The following is a 12,065-nucleotide window of genomic DNA, read 5'->3' as shown; positions in this document are numbered from 1 at the left end:
ACCTTTTCCAGTCCTGTGGCCACTGCTGAGTTTTCCAGATTTGCTGCAGGGTTCCACTGCAGACTCCTGAATCACACCAGTGTACACTGGAGTGTGAGAACCACGGGGATAAATGAGTGAGGGCCTACAACAAATTGCCCTATCCCTAAAGGAGGGCTGATCATCCAGTGGAGTCATTGTGAGGCTAAAACGAAAACCTCACCCAGCCCTGGTTCTGGCAGGGCTTCAAGCTCTCCTGATTCCTTCCCACACACAACTGAAGGAAAAGTTTTCAGCTCTAATTTCAGGCCTTTGATTTCGGCCTCATCTGGTTGAGAAGATGCCAGCTTGTCAGAAGGAGCAGGGAGCCGGGAGTACTCGAGTTGGAGCAGGAGGATCTATTATTAATTGCCATGTAACATTGATTAAGAGCCCACAGGGCACTACATCTGTGAGGAGCTTGGGAGAAACTCCACTCCTGCCTGGAGGGGAAAATGATTAGCCACGTTATGAAAGGAAACATTCATCCTGTAGCAGCCCTGAGCAAACACCCCCAGGGGTGGGGAACATTCCTCTCCCAGGATCTCTCTTCCGGGAGCAGGGAGCTGCTTCCAGGGTTTGGGGCAGGCTTGCTGGGGCAGGAGGATGGACCATCTGACCTCTGACCCACCTGCAGGCCTGGAGCAGATGGATAAACTAGAGAGCATATGCTCCTCCACCCAGTTCTAGGGGGTGGAGATGCCCAGCTTGGCCTCTTGAGACAACCGTGCAAGACAGAGGCAAACTAGATTTAGATGCTCAAATCTCCCAATTTTTAATCCGGGTAAGACAAATTCTGGGTAGGCAACTTTTCTAGCTACTCAGCTGCCAGTGTCAGACTTAATCCTTTCAATAACCCCGTCTCCATCTCTCTGATAGAAGTGAGGTTCATGGCTCACCACCAAGTTTGTGGAGATCCTGGGTTCCAAGACCACCCGTGCTTCCTGAGCCCTTGCTTCCTCCACCAGACTACTTAGGCACCCTACTGTTTTGTCCCTCACCCCCTAAAAATATTTCAGAAACTCTGTCTTTGCCCAGTCCAGGCTACACTTGTCCAAACTGTGTCTCACCCCAGATACAGTATAGAAACCCTTAGACAACACATCTAGGTGTTCAGATTTGAACACCTAGCCGTGCCATCTATACTATGTTCCTGGAGATAATTCCCTGATCCTCCCAGAATCAATATGCTCACGAACCAGCTCTAGCCTCTCATGGAGTCTGCTTCTGAGCTTCGACCCCACATTACCAAAAGTGTCTGGTGAGACTGACCAATTACCTCTCACTTTGCACTGCAGAACTCTATTCTCTCCAGCCACTGACTAGGCTCAAGCTTTAAGCAAGACCACTCTTCTCTGGGACTCGATTTCTTCTCTATGCCAAAGAGAATTCTTGGGCTTGGACCCAAGAATCAAATTTCTGACCTCATTAATTGTACAATTAAGCCATTAACCAAATCATTACTAAACTCTGGAATGAGAAGATAGACTTCATATGTGGTGATGATGATACTGATGATGATACCAAGTAGTAACACTGTTTTGATGCTACCTGTGTGCCAGGCACTTAACATGGATTATCTTATTTAATCCTCATGCCAGCCCTATGAATAAAGTGGTATTATAAGTGCCATTTCAGAGAAGATGAGGTTAAGACTGAGAAGGGGAAAATATTCCAGAGCTCACAAGCTCTGAGCCACAACCCTAATGTCCACCCTGCCTCCTCTCCCATCACCCCAAAGCCGCGTGAGGCTTGTTGGCCCCTCTAAATCCCTCCATCTATGGTCCAGACCACACCAGGTCCCTGGGGCTGAGCAAGCTGCTCTGTTTCCCAGGAAACCATTTTGAGCCCTTAGGACTTATTAAGGAGCCCATGAGTTTGGGGATGAGATTTCAAACTGGTACAGTTGACTATAGCTCCCCAGAGAAGGAACGAGTTCCCCATCCCTGCGAGTGTACAAGCTGAGAACAGGCAATGAATTTGGGAGAATGTTGCAGCAGGGATTCCCACATCAGATGGGACGCAGAGAGGATGAGCTACATCAGTAGCATTCTGGGAGAAAAAGTAGTGAAGAGCAAGTTGCCTGGGTTCAGATCCTACTTTCTTCACTGTGTGACCTTGGGCAAGTTACTGAACTACTCTTTGCTCAATATCCTTAGCTTTACAACAGAACTAGTAAATAGGCCCTGCTTCACCGCATTGCTGTAAGATTACACAAATTAACACGTCTGAAACATCTAGCAGAGCGCCTAGCACATGGTAAACCTATAAAGTCAGCTCTTACTTTCAAACTTTTAATTTTAACTTTGGAGCGCTCTTCCAGTCAAAACTTCAGTGGATGCCAACACAAGAAATAGATCAAAGAGAAGCTGCCTGCCTGAGGAGATGGGGGCTGGTGGCATAGGAGCCCTGTTGAAACCACGCCTCCTCTTCCCACAATAGTCTCAGCACCACATCAAGGGTCTGCAGGGCCAAGGGGACAGGTGACAACCACAACCTGTGTCACAGCAGGTCCTCCACCCCAGAGGCTCAGAAAAGTTCCCTGCCTCTCAAAACCCATTGCATTCAACTGCCACACTTCACAGATGGGGTAAGAATGTCCCGGAGAGGAACGGGAACTTGCTGAGATCACGAGTATGTATTACATAAACGTGTGCATTACCATGGGAAGGCAGAGGGGCTTCCCAGCACCCTTGTCAGAAAAAGCGAACACCAGGTCACAGAGGGACCCCGGGGAGCCTCTTCAACACGCTCTCCCCAGTGCGGGGCCTCTCACTGTGGGAAGCTGGCTGGCGGACGGTCAGAGCCGGCTGGGATGTCAGCAAGAGGAAGTAAGTTTTGGAGAAGGAAGGAAGGGTGGCAGGAGCCTGAGAGAGGAAGGGGTGAGGAGCCGAGGGTGGGGCAGCTCAGGCCTCCCAGAGGCGGGGGGCCTCCACCAGCGCCAGACACTGAGCTGGCAGGGAGGGACCTGGAGTCAGCAAACCTAGAAGAGCCCCCAAATTCACCAAGATTTCCCCTCCTGGGACCCTACAGCTCTTCACAACAAGACCCAGTCTCAGGGAAGGGACGATCACAGGCTGCGGACGTGTGGTGTCTGAGGCCCATCAGGGGAAGCCTGCAGCAACCCTAGGTTCCAGACACTGTTTATACAGAGGGGACTCTAGCCCAGAGAGGGGCAGCAGCTTACCCAAAGTTACACAGCAAGTGGGGGCAGAGCTGGGACCACCCCACAGACATTGGGTCCTCATTGTTTTCACTGGCATCCAAGCCTTATCCTAGGAACCATAGTTATAATAATAACAACAACAATTTAAGGGCCACATTTTTTGAATGTCTACTCTATAGGGCAGGCGCAATCCTAAGCCCTGATAAAACAAACCCATGGGGAAGGACCGTGATTCCCACGAGGCACATCAAGATAACAGAATCTGCCTGAAACCACACAGTTGGTACTCAGTGGAGCAGTAATTACACAACCCACATCTTGATCTATACTGTGTTCATGGGAGAGGATCTTTCTAGAAGTTCAGCATTGGTGCTCATGGGCACAGGGAACTTCAGGGTTTGAGGAACCATTCTAGAGCTGTTGAAACCACGTATGGGCATGGCCAGCGTCTTTCCACACAGACAACAGCTCCTCTCACACTGGCTACAGAAAACAAAAAAGAAAGAAAAACAGAAACCCAGAAAACTAGTTTTCCCAGCTTCCTTTTTGGCCAGCAGTAGCATGTGACAATGATCTAGCCAATTGCTTTAGGAAAAGCCCAGAGACAGCATTCCTCCACAATTAGAAAGTCCTTTCCTTTGAACTTAGCACTTCGCCTTCATCCTACATGGAACAAAGAGGCAATGTCTGAGTCGTGGCAGTCATCTTGGAACCACGAAATACCGGAAATGAGGACAAAGGGCTACACATTAAAGATGGCAGAACATGGCCGACCGCAGTGAGAGCCACGCTGGTCCCAGTGACCTTCCATGGACTTCTTGCCATACAGGGCAATGAGCACCCATTGGGTTATACCTGAATAGTAGGGTTTCTGTTATATGTGGCTGAGTATGTTTCCACCCTTCCTAATGATGGAAATGAGATGGCTGACCCCAGACCACACTCTCGCCTTGGGTTCACACTGCCTTCAGGCAATACTCTTCCTCCCTGTCTCACCAAAAGCACTAGCATAGGCCTCTGCTCAGAACTGGGCTCAGAAAACTGAGCAACCGCCTCTCAGGTCACATTGTCACCAGCCACCAGGCCACTGATGTAAACCTATTTGGGAATTATGAGGAACAGACTGGGGATCCTGCCTGAAAATTACAGGGTCCCAAATATCCAGCAAATTGAATTTCCAAGCAGCACATTTGACTGGGCCCACAATGAACACCTGCACCCACATGCATTCCACTGTTAAACAAATATGTATGGAAGGCAGGCTGAGTTCCTGACGCTCTGGGGTGAACATACCAGCCAAGTCTCTGCCGTCAGATCTCACGTCAGAAGCAGACAGTAAGCAAGTGAATAACAGGTTCTCCTGGAATCCACCCTCACCTCTACAAGGCACTTTACAGTTTACATTATCTACCTTCATCCCCTCAACAACCTCGCAAAATAGGGACCATTTTACAGACGAAACAAAGCCACCAAATGGGAACTAAGAAGAGACTTCCTGAAGAGCACCCAGCATGTCTGAGAGGCAGCAGGATTCGAGCCCAGCTCTGTCTGGCTGCAACTGCCCTCCCCAAGCTGTGCCCTCTGTCCACCAGAACAAACAGGCCCCTGTGCTGACCCGAAATGAAGTCAGGCTGGGACACAGTGTTGCCAGCTACATAGCAACCCCCTGGCCAAGCTGTTGGTGCCTGATGGTGCTTTAATTATTCATTCTATTCATCCCTGCTGAATGCGCAGGCTCGGAGCTTCAGCCATGCTTTTCAGAGCTTGCCCGTGGGGCAGCTGGGTAATGAGTCCAGGCCTGTCAGGAAGTTTGGAATCTGTCTGCCTACAGAATGTTCCCTGGTCCTCCCACAGCAGCCCCGTCAGGCCCAGTGCAGGATGACAAGGAACCAGGACGCTTCAAAGACCAAGGCCTGGGGTGGGCTGCAGTTTTGATGGCCTGATTTCCATTCCTTCCAGGGCAAGATCCTTCAGACTTTGACTAAACAGACTGTCAGGCAAGTTGAGAGGGTTGGTGAGGGGAGAGGGTGGGAATGTCATTTCTTCAGGGGAATGGGTGGAATACAGTGACTCAAAGAAGCATCAGGCAGGGAGAAGATCTCCTTTTTCAGCATGGACAGAGCCAAATAATGTTGGCTTAAATGTTGGCTCTGTTACTTGCTAGCTGTGTGTCCTTGGATGAGTCACTCATCCTTTCTGATTGGGCACCTTGAATACAAAATGAAAAGTCACTCATATCATAAGCAAGTATTGGACCCCTAATATGTCCTAGGGACTTCCCAGGTGGCGCTAGTGGTAGAGTCCGCCTGCTGATGCAGGAGACGTAAGAGACATGGGTTTGATCCCTGAGTTGGTAAGATCCCCTGGAGGAGGCCATGACAACCCACTCCAGTACTCTTGCCTGGAGAATCCCCATGGACAGAGGAGCCTGGCGGGCTACAGTCCACAGGTTTGCAAAGAGCTGGACACAACTGAAGCAACTTAGCAGACACAATATGTGCCAGGCACTGGGGATACAGCAGTGAGGATGACAGTCCCTGACCTCAGAGTGGGCCTTTTGTAAAGATCACAGTTCATATGTCTAAAGCGTTATGTCCTATACATAATAGGGCTCAATGCATGGTCATTATTACTACTTTTACTATTATAGAAAACACAGATTTAATGTATACAATTATTTTCTCTAATTTATCCTGTATTGTCATTTTTACCACAACAGAAAAGAATCCCCCTTATGCCACAAGCACACAAACACCCACACACACCCCACAACACACACACCACCCATTTTGAAGGAATTTATTTCCTCTTTCAAAGTTGCCTCTGACATTCATTTTTCCTAGCCTGTGAGTTTTTTGCTCCATTCATTTCCCGTAAGTCCTAAGCTAGTCTAACTTGTCCTAACCTAACCTGACGTTTAGCAGGGAACAATAAATGTTTTCTTCACTCACTCATTCATTCATTCATTCATTTGACAAACATTTATTAAATCCTACAGTGTGCCAGACCCTGCCATGATCAAGACAGATGGAGTCGCTGCTCTCCTGGAGTTTACATCCTCTAAGGGAAGACAGACGGCACACAGACAGAAAGTACGCTATATCCCGAGGCACAGAAGAGAGGGGAGTGGACGGGTTCTTTCGGATTGACTGGTGAGGGAAGGTCTGGATGAGAAGGTAACATCTGAGGGTAGGCCTGGGTGGGGTGGAGAAGGCGGCCTTGTGCACTCCCAGGGAAAGACAGCTCCAGGCAGAGGGAAGGGGAGGTGTCAAGGTCTAAGGCAAATAGAAGGCTGGCAAGGAAAGGGAGCCTATTGGCAGCTGCCCTGGGTCTCCATGCTGCCTCAGTGCATAGTCAGGCAGAAGCACAAAACTAGGCACCAGTGATGCCTGGCAACCCCTTAGACTCACTAATTAGTGAGTCTTGGAATGGGGATCTGAGGGGATCCCAGACTTGAAACCCTTCCTGATGAATTGGGAGAATGGGAACCAGAGAGGGAAGGAGTTTCCCAAGGTCACACAGTCAGCAATGGCTGGTTGGACCTAGGTTTCATATGTCCTAACTCCAGCCAGTATTGCCTCCACAAAACCTCTCGTTTTCTTTCTGGCTGTTAAATTAAGGGTTCTGGGAAGATCTCAGGAGACATAGGGGGTCACAGAGTTTCAGAGACAGACAGGATAGAGAGAAACTCAGCCTGCCTCACCCCCAGTGGTGCTTGTCCTCCTGCTCAGAGAACCGCGGGGAACCAAGAGAGATGAGCCCTCATCCTGGCTCTGCATCTGGGAACCATGGTTACAGCTGCCTTTTGATTGGCAGGGGGTCTGGAACGCCTTCGAGCCACCCCTCAGTTCCTAGATGTTGTGTCAGAAGCAGGAACAAGGGCCAGGGGACAGGCTGAGGGTCACCAGTTGCCCCGGGATACCATTCACTTCACCTTCCCCTCCGAGCCGTTCATCCGGGCACCTTGCACCACCGCGAAATCTTTTTTGGAGCTCTGAATTAAAAATAAATTTGCAAGCACACAACCAGATGTTACATGGGAAAAAGATAAATAACTCTGCCTGTCAAGGAACTGCCTCATCTCAGTCAACCCTCTCTCTTTCACAAGGTTTTAATTTTTAATTTCACAGTGGTAACTATAGCAACCTGCAAAAATAATATATTCCAAAGCAAAACAACTTTCTTGGCTCTGGCTCGGCATCTCCGTGTTCCCTCCTTCCCTCCTCTCTACCAACTTCACGCAGGTCTGTGCCCAGAGTTGATGAATGCTCTCAACATTGAACTCTCTCAATCACTAAGTCATTAATTTATTCACATACAGGTATCTCTAGCCACCCACACCCATGCTACTCACAGTTCAGGGGTCAGGATGCTGGACAATAAATCAGGATCACAAGGACCAGAATGCTCTTTTCATCCATTTGGTTAATAAGTTTTGAGTAAATAGGAGCAAGAGTTTGGTTAGCAAGGGATACCTGTATTCACAGGAAACCTAATTTGTTTCAGGGACAATGCTGGACATAAAGGAGAGACAGCTGAGGAGGGACTGAGCCCACTTCCGAGGGGAGACAGACATTTACGCAGATGATTATAAAAAGGTAAGACAAGTCTTGGTTAAAAGAGGTGAATAATGTATAAAGGAGCACAAAAGAAGGGAGAATTATTGGTAGCTGAGATGGTCTAGGAAGGCTTCAGGGAGGAGGTGACTGCTGAGATATGTCTTGCTGGATAAGCAGAAGTTTTCTGAGTGACAAAAATAGGAAAGGGCCTGCCAGGCAGATGGAACAACCAGTGCAAAGGCAAAGACATGAGAGACAGATGCCCTGAGTCCAAGCACAGGGTGAGCGTGGTGCCTGAAAGGGATGCTGGAGGGACTGCTGGAGCAGAAACACAGAGAGACTGGGATGTTGTGCTGAGGACTTTGCTTAGAAGCAAGGGGAAATCAGCAAAGTAGTGGGATGGACAAAACATATCTTTAGAAGGTGTCTTTGGGGACAACTATGAATTTCCCAGGTGGTGCTAGTGGTGAAGAATCTGCCTGCCAATGCAGGAGACTCAGGTTCAATTCCTGGGTCAGGAAGATCCCCTGGAGAAGGGCATGGCAACCCACTCCAGTATTTTTGCGTGGAGAATCCCATGACAGAGGAGCCTGGCAGGCTATAGCTGATGAGGTCACAGAGTCGGACAGGACAAGCAATTTAGCACACATGCACACGTGGAAAATGGATTGGAGAGGACAGAGACAAGACCTTGGGGAATGTGAGTGGCCAGAATGGCTGGTGCTACAGGGAAGAAGAGGAGGGTAGATGTCTTAGTTTGGGTTCCAGGAGAAGCAGACCCTGAGCCAAGGATTTGAGCTGACGTGGGAGGAGATCCCAGGAAGCGCTGATGGGGGCTGGGGAAGTGAGACAGGGGAGGGAAGGAAGCCAACGAGTGGTTATTACTAAGTCAGTTTCCACCTGGCCAGCTGGGGCTGAGCCCTGCCGGGGAGTTCAGGGAGCCAGTGCCCAGGGCGCCTCAGAGTTGTGCCCCCTGAGGGCAAGGGAGCTGGAGTATTTAAATGCCCATTACTGTATTAATTGGTTGAGGGCTGCTCCCAGGAGACATTAATTCCCTGGTGCTTCTGACCTGCCATGCAGGTTGGAGAGGAGAGCAGACTCCAGGGCCAGAGAAAGTGCCCGCAGACTCCAGTGCTAGCAGCTGGACAAAGGCCAGTGTGCCGTAAAACAGAGAAGAAAGGCCCGGGGCCAAGGGTGGGGCCTCCCCAGCTTCTGCCCAGTGAGTGTGCACGGTGAACAAGCCCAATGTCTGGAAGGGTGGGCAGGCACATGGGCATATACAGCCAGGTACGGGGATAAGGCAATATGCCCAAGGAAGGATAGACCCAGGGCCATAGTGGATGGGGCTGGCTAAGACTGGTCACATGGAAACTGATCAGTGCTGGGCAGCAGGCCTGGTGCAACCCTCAGGACCCTTAAAGCGTGGGCCAAACATTTCCAAACAGAGAGTCCTGTCTCAGCCAAGCAGAGATGTCCCCTCAGTCCCTGATTAAATGTGGAATGTGGCAAGAAAATGTATCGAGTGAGAGTTTTGCATTTTGTGTGTTCAAGGTTGTGTTTCTGCAGAGACATAGCAGGGATGTGTGACCTCAGGAGAGGGACATCACCTCTCCTGGCCTCGGTTTCCTTGTCTGTAATGAGATGTTCCCAGAAGCACCTACTGCATAGGCTTGACATAAGGATGCAATTAGGTGATGTGTTGTGATGCCTAGAAGTCCCCTAATAAATATTACCTGTTATTATTGTTTTTTTCAACAGTATTTTTTGAGCATGGTACACATTGCTAGGCCCTGGGGGCACAGCATTTATCTAAGAGACACAGTTCCTACCCCACTCTCATGCTGCCTACGGCCTCATGGACGTGCTGAAATGCTTTATATAGAATGTTAAAGAAAGCAGGATAGGAAATTATGCATAAAGCATGAGTCTAATTTTGTTTAAACACACACACACTCACAAAGGCCCGAGGGATATACACTAACATGCAACGACAGTTAACACTAGATGGTGGAATTGAAAGTGGCTTGCATTTTTACAATTCTTTTCTGGTTTTTGTCTTTTAAAATTTCACAGTGGGTTGTATTATCTGAATAGTCATTTTCTGAAAAGAAACGAAAACAAATATGCTTCTTTCTCTGACTCCCTGTCCCTCACAAATTTCATCTGCTTCTAAGGGAAGTAGGAGCTCCCCCCATTAGGGGGCACTTCGTGGTACTTCCCAGGGTCCCAGGACCTGACCTTTCCTCCACTTTGGTGCACTTTTAGGAATGGGCTGGGGGCCACCATGAGAGCTACAAGCCTGTATCAGTGAGTGGAGAGTGGGAGTTGAATTCCCCATCCTCCTGCCCTCAGGGTCTGAGGACAGTGGCCTGTGCTTGTCTGTCTACCTGTGACAGGTGAGGCAAGGTGTCCAGTGCTGAGGGTGGGTGCTGACACCTCCATCTGCCTGCAGGCCCAGTTCACATTTGCTCATCTCTCGCCTAATGTGTCTCCTTCTATTGATCCTGAACTTAAGCGAGGGAAAAATAAAAGTCATGTCAACACCACAAAATCACCTGGCTCCTAGAAATTGCCTTCTAATAAGGATATTAATTAGCTACTGATTTTTCTCAAATTTCCTGTCCACTTTTACATCTAGGACACTGTGATAGACTCAGGGCTCTTGGAAAGTTCTAGTAAGGTCCTTTTTAGTGGACTTGTTGGTATTATCTGTCTGGGTCCCTTTTTGAAAAAATGAGACCTCACCCGTACCATGCAGGCTTCCATCAAGGTCACCCAAACAAGGGTGGTCACAGGTCCCAGGCAGGACCTAAGTGATTTTCTGGGCTTGATATACAGACATACACGTGAATATACAACGTGTGAGGAAAGGAACCCTCTCTTCTGCCAGGCTACTGACGTTGGGGCACATGGGCCTGGGTCCACCTGTGAGTGGCCATCTTCCCTACCACACTCTGAGAGCCTGCTTGTAGGGTAAGGCCAAGCCAAAGAGATGAGTGTGTTGAGTCTCTCTGTCCAGCCATTCCTGAAAACACCTTTCTCAATCAGAGACAAAATATCCAATTTTTTTTTCGTAAGTGAGTTCAAATTGGGCTTTTATTAATATCAATTGACTCCAAAAGAATCTTGATTAGCATCATGGAATGGACATCTATTGATTAGAAGCTTGTGACCCCCTCCCCCAAATCCTCGTTCCCTTCCTAACCATCCTCATTGTTTAGGAAAATTGTCTCTCCAACATTGAAAATATCTAGAGGAATGTCCAGGTGCTGACACCACACCTCCTTCACTCATAGATCTCTACCTCAATCCCCAAACAGAGCAGGTGAGTTGGTCATAAGTCCCTTACAAGCCTGCCCTCCTGCATGGCCCCTCCACACTCTACACTTTCCTCTCCTCTGCTGGGATAACCCAGAAAAGAATCCCAGACCCCAGAGGAGGATAGAGGCACCAGAGGGAAGGGCCTGGACCTCTGAGTAACTGTGAGGGCTTGACCCGTGTTGGACTGACACTCTGGTTTTAAGTCACTAAGATCTGGCGGCTGCTGTTACAGCAGCTGCCCTGTCCTGATCAATACAGCATGGTGGTACTTGGAGATCGTATCTGAGAGCTATGATGCTTCGAGAGACTCAAAGCTTTTCAACTACAACTATACATTCAGCTCCTATTTCTGTGCTTGTGTAGCCCCTGTGTTTCTCTTTATTTGACCCACAATTGCCTCCTTCCTCATCTGTCCTCTCTACCTGAACCATAAACTCCCCAAGAGCCAGGTCCTCCTCTGCCCTCTTCCTCTATTCTGGGTCCCAAGGATAGTGCCAGGCTTGATAGATATTGATTGATTGATTGGCTTTGCAAAATGACCAGCTGCCCAAAATTGATGTGAGGCTCAAGTGAGGTTCTGATGGTAATGTTATACAGCGCTCAGTAGATCCTCAGCAAACAGCCCCAGAGCAGAAAACAGCTAAATAAAGACACATGTGTTCCGATGAAGGCTTCAGAGGGAAGGCTGGGACTCATCCCACCCCACACACTCCAGAGTCAGTGCTCTCTGGTCCCTGGCTGGCCCCAGACTCTGTACACACAGCAGGGCAGGGGAGGGGACCCACTGCTTCTCTGAGGGAGCCCCAGTCCCAGAGGGTTTGGGCTTTGATAGGGTGAGGTGACACTTCAGAAAATCATATTCCAGAGGCTTTTGCTGTGCTTGCAGACTTCTCACCCTTGCCTTGGCGTAAAGGTGGGTGTGGGATGCCTGATACGATTCTGGGGTAAAGCTTCCCTTTCACAGCTTGAAATCTCATCTCAGGAAAGGTTAACTCCTTGTA

At 49.0% G+C, this 12,065-nt stretch overlaps 1 long non-coding RNA gene across 1 annotated transcript; it reads left to right on the top strand.

Annotated features, from left to right (window-relative positions):
• The first annotated feature begins 6,195 nt into the window (after positions 1-6,195).
• Positions 6,196-9,456, top strand: LOC122448431. Its single transcript, XR_006271609.1, has 3 exons — positions 6,196-6,360; positions 7,691-7,782; positions 9,295-9,456. It is a non-coding gene; the product is annotated as an uncharacterized LOC122448431 (long non-coding RNA).
• Positions 9,457-12,065: the final 2,609 nt, after the last annotated feature.

The sequence above is a fragment of the Cervus canadensis genome, chromosome 10 (genome assembly GCF_019320065.1).
Source record: "Cervus canadensis isolate Bull #8, Minnesota chromosome 10, ASM1932006v1, whole genome shotgun sequence".
NCBI lineage: Eukaryota > Metazoa > Chordata > Mammalia > Artiodactyla > Cervidae > Cervus > Cervus canadensis.
This window is presented reverse-complemented; position numbering and strand designations above follow the sequence as displayed.